This window comes from Lolium rigidum, chromosome 2 (genome assembly GCF_022539505.1).
Source record: "Lolium rigidum isolate FL_2022 chromosome 2, APGP_CSIRO_Lrig_0.1, whole genome shotgun sequence".
NCBI lineage: Eukaryota > Viridiplantae > Streptophyta > Magnoliopsida > Poales > Poaceae > Lolium > Lolium rigidum.
The window spans coordinates 17,489,587-17,494,742 of NC_061509.1; the positions used below are offsets into that span (position 1 = coordinate 17,489,587).

Genomic DNA, 5,156 nt, shown 5'->3' on the forward strand with positions numbered 1-5,156 from the left:
TGATGGCTCTGCATAATACGCTGTCAGTGGATGAGTACCCAAGAAAAACATGAGTAGTCTTTATATGTACCATCTAGCATTATCCTTTGCCCAGCCCAGAAAAAAACATCACAGCACGTACGTCAGGTTTTGGGGACTAATAGCTGCTTTATTCCTTATATGGATGTAGGCCTTCCTATGGATGTAGGCCTTCCTTGCTGCTTCTCATGTTTTCTCATTTTCCTACAGGAGTTATGGAGACACATTTGCTTATATGATTTACAATTTACATGACAACAACGTGGAGATGGAAGAGAATTGCTGCACTAGAATTTTTTGCAGACCAGGAGTATGTAAGAGCAACCTATTATTTTCAGATTATACACTTTGATCTAATTGTGAAGTTTAAAATACTTTCTATAGCCTTAATGTGATGTTCTAATAGTTAATGTTTTTTTCTGATTAACTTCATTGCAACTGTGTTTTCTGATTCTGATAAAGAGGGTAGGTGCTAGGGCTGGTCGAGGCATCGTGAACTGGATCACCGATGTCCTGTTGATGCCCTGTTGGATTTGGTTCCTGCCGTTGCCTCTGGTCCTATGCGTTCTGGTTTGCTGCTTAATCACTTACACTTTTTAATCTTCGGAAATTGTACTTTTAGAATCAGATTGTTGAGCTTTTCTGAGTACTGAATTTAGGAAGTCCTGCACTTGTATAATCCTTCTCATAGCCGAATGAATTGTCCGGCAGTATGTGTGGCTACTGCTTATTATTGTATTTATGAATCTGAACTTCTAATTTGTGAATTGCATGGTGGTTGGTGTTATATCTTTCTTAGTTGCAGACACTTCCACACATAAAACTAGAACTTCATGGTCTCTTTCATCATTTGAATGTGAGGTTCTTCATAAAGGGATTCTGAGCCAACAAGTAAGCCAAGAACTCGGTTTAGCATAAACTGTGATTTTGGAATATAAGATCATATCCCTTTTGGAATATGAAATCATATCACAAACAAGGGGAAACACGACCACCTTTGTCCATGGTGGCATGGAGGAGAACTGTTTGATTTGTTAGAGCCAGTGAGTTTTTAGTTCATGTTGCACCAAATCACAGTTTCGTTACCTACCACTGCCATTACCAAGTAATTACATACCGCTTCGTCCCCAAGCCAAGAAAGGATTCCCGAGCGAAGCTAGGGTTCGACTGCCCAGATACAGTTCCCCCACATACCGCCGCCACCCTATCAATCCGCCGCCACCCTGTCCCCAAACTTATGTCCTGGAAGTGGTTCAATGTAAAGAAATAGTCCAGTTCTTTTCTATATCAGGATTTACTAACAATGTTCCAGCGTTCTCATTTCTACCATTGGAGGCCATATTGTGTCACTTAGTTCAATAGAAGGATCGTAACTTCTATACTCAATCTTAATCTTAAGTCGAATAAAGCAAAGTTCTTAGATTTACCATTGTAAATTTAAAGAACATGTACCCCTATTTTTGCCGATTACTCATTACCACCAATGTAAATCTGTCTCACTGATTTTGCTGCTTGTAGTTCTATTTGTGATTAAAAAATAAATTATGTTAATTTAATAAGAATCATTAAGGGTTTGTGAGAGATATATCTCCTTAAATTTTACCAACAATAGTTTCTTGCAAGTCAGGTTGATATTTTGGCTGGAGCGTTTGGAATCGGCCCTCGCAGGGGATGATGGCTGAAAAAAATCGACAGGAGCCAGGAAGATGTCGGGGTAGGTGACGGTGAGGCTGGCGTTGGTGCCCTGGAGTGCACTCACAGACTTTTTGAACTATCAAAGTCATAGTAGCATCAGGACACGGTAATGAGACGTACAGTTTCTTCTTCTCTCCTACATCTTCCTGTTCTTATACTAGATACATGTTTGACCCCATTGAAGTATATCATCTTCTGATTATGCTGAGTTGTATTACTTCACTGGTTTAATGAAGAACTACAAGTGCAATTTCTTGATTTGCTATCACTTAGATTTATTTATGATTCCAGATTGATATTGCAATGTGAAAATTGCCAAAATTTAATTGTGCAAATTTAAAATTTGATCACTCTGTGCTATCTGATTTGGGGTTTGCCTACTATTTATAACCAGTAGATACTATTAAGTGGATGCAGTTAGCCAGCTAGGAACCAACTATGTTTTAATTTGGACATTTAAGAAGGCATGATTTTATTATCAAATAGAATGAGTACGTTGTTTATGTATTGAATTCTTACTATTACTTAATTTGTTGAAACTACATTAGTTTGGTATTTTCATACAGTACATAATTTGCAATTTAAAGTAAACATTTGAATTTTATTTTCTTACTCTTGTTACACCTGAACATGGAAATTCTGTCATCTACCTTCAGTATGTGCATGCTTGGATTTGCTACCCAAAAGCAAAAGCAATAAGAATGTGCATTGAGTGCAATGTGAAAATATCATGAGTATGCCACAGAAGGAGAAACTGCCATTGACCGACCATGACACCAGCTCCTCCTCCCATACCAGACCTCGAACATTCGAGAGCTCTGACACGCAGCCACGGCGCCGTGCATCCCGCCTACATGGATGTTCCTGCCATTTTTGAATGTACAAGTAATTTGAAAAAAAATCCTTCCTACTATATTAGTTATTTCTGGAGGCAAATGTGCTGGAAAGAAGTGACAATCGAATTATCATCAACACATTGATTATATTTAGCATAAGTAACTGTTTTGGATAAAAAATTGGTGGATCAAATAGCATTCAGATTTAGACATTCTGTGCATAAGAAAAGCTATGTATTGGTGGTTATTCCTGCTGTTATTTTACTAACTTGGCTCAGCGAAGAAGTATCATAATGGGTTGTTACTTGAGGAGATGCATACCGTCCGCAAGTTTGTGCATTTCTGTAGTAATGATTGCTTCCATGTTTTGTAAGGTCTTCTTTCACTGCTTTCTATTTTCCTCCTTCCTAAATTTGTGTAGTTTTATCTGTTTTCTATTTTCCTCCTTTCTAAAGTTGGTGGCATGGTTTTTGAGTCGCGACTCAAAAGTGAGTCGCCAAACCCTGCGACTCATGTATAGTCGACCAAAAAAATGTATAGTCGCCATAAGTCGCTGAATTGTTGCGAGTCGCCGCCATTTTTGGAATATGATTCGGCGACTATACAACGACTATACAGCGACTCAAAAACCATGGTTGGTGGTTTATAAGCCTAACCTCAAATTAACATGGCGAAAGTTGAGTTCATTAATTCACTTGATAAACGTGCATCAGTGATAGAAATCACATGTCTTCTATGTTTAATAAATAAAAAATTGCATTATGTTGTATCTTTATCTGATCATTGCTACAGTTTGCCTTCTGTTTGTTTCAGAATATATTTCTTTTATTGGATGCACAAGTAACACTACGCATTATATTATCAAATAGTTATTTTTGCAAGAAAAATTCTAGAACCCACGAGTAGTCTGGGAGTAATTAATAATTATAGAACTTCAGATTTTTACAAAAGGAGATGACTTTTGAGTTTTTCCCATGCAAGTTTTTTTTGCGAGAACCCATGCAAGTTAATTATAGGGTTTTTTATTGGATTACATTTCAAAAACAAAGTACTAGCTGAACGGAATTCAATTTTAGTCTGTCCATGAGTTGGGTGTAACTTGGGTATGATGGTGCAAACTAACCAATGCAACAATAGGAATTCACCTATTCAGATTAATTACTTAAGATGGTCTTATGGTTTTGAGATATTGTGCGACTATTGTATGTTAAATGGCAGCTCCAGCGGCAGCATCGCGCGTGAAGGGCATGCGATGGTGAACACCCTCAAGTGTAAGTTGTTCTACATACCTTGGTTCAAGACTACCGTGGCAATTACCACCTCACTAAATTCAAATATAGGTTATTCAGCTCATGTTAAGATGATCAAGTAAGAGTATTACTGTGGCTGAAAAATAGGATCTCTGACTTCGTTATAGTCTACTAATAACTACCACTGGATGCAAAACGTTGCCAAACCTCAAATTACCATGCTTTGTCCGAGTCACAAAGTAAGAATAGAGTGTATTCATGGGGTATATTCTTCTCCATGTAATTCAGATTCACTTCGGGTTTTTGAATCAAAGATTGAGTTCTTCTGCTTAGTAAGTTTAAACACTCTAGAATCATGACTAACATGATAATAATGAATTGTTGCAAGATAAATGAACATGTTGTATATAAAAGCTCCGAGTTAACTGAACTTCTTATGTGCCAGCCATTACAAACAGTGGGGTGACATGATGACAACAAGTTTTCATCCCACTTTTAGTACACCAAGTTATTTTTTAGCCCAGTCCCTTCTAAATAAGAGAACACAGAATGCTACATCATGTTTGTGGCAAGGACATATAGTTATCTCTACTGGATTCTAAATAAGCTGCATCCTTTATGCTTATATTGTTGTATCTATTCCTCCCCTGTAGGCCCTCTGTTTATACCAGGGAGATAAGCCGGAGCTTGATGAGCTCGAATTACTTGATGAGAACATGAAGTAATCTCTTCATGAGGGAGAGAATAACGTTCAATTAGTAGCAACGAGGCGCGGTTCATCAATTGTGGAAGACAAGTGTATGTAGTATGTACCCGCACCTGTAATATGTATTGATTATTCATTCGGCTTCAATTGGTTTTTGTTTTGTTACATGAACAAGAAATTAAGACACTTGAGAGTTGAGAAGAACTGTAACTCTTATGCACCCGTAGATTTCACAGGCCATTGTTGACACTGTCATTGAAATTGTTGTTGTGCTACAAGGAGTTGGTACCAAATCTTGAATGGAACACTTATTGAGACTTATTTCTGTAAGTGTTAGTTTTATATAGTATGGCAACACATTTAAAGCAGTGTATGAACTATTGATAATACATGGTATGTAGTTGACGTGTCTGCCCATAACAATATGAAGAGGAAAAATTATGAGTTTCTGTTGTGATAATGTATAAATATTTGTATTTTAAAATCCTTAGTAAGATGAGCGTCTTCAAGATTAATGTTGATCTCAGAATGATGCATGACCTTAGTTGCATGCATTTAAATTTCTCTATTGTTTTATTCTTTTAATGGAATATAAAACATTTAGATCCTTCAAGCATCAATTGTATTGTAATGCTATCATAATTATTTGAT

General features: G+C 36.9%; 1 long non-coding RNA gene across 1 annotated transcript; it reads left to right on the forward strand.

Annotated features, from left to right (window-relative positions):
* Window positions 1–3,689: 3,689 nt before the first annotated feature.
* LOC124691354 lies at window positions 3,690–4,826 on the forward strand. The gene is made up of 2 exons (XR_006998922.1): window positions 3,690–3,820; window positions 4,453–4,826. It is a non-coding gene; the product is annotated as an uncharacterized LOC124691354 (long non-coding RNA).
* Window positions 4,827–5,156: the final 330 nt, after the last annotated feature.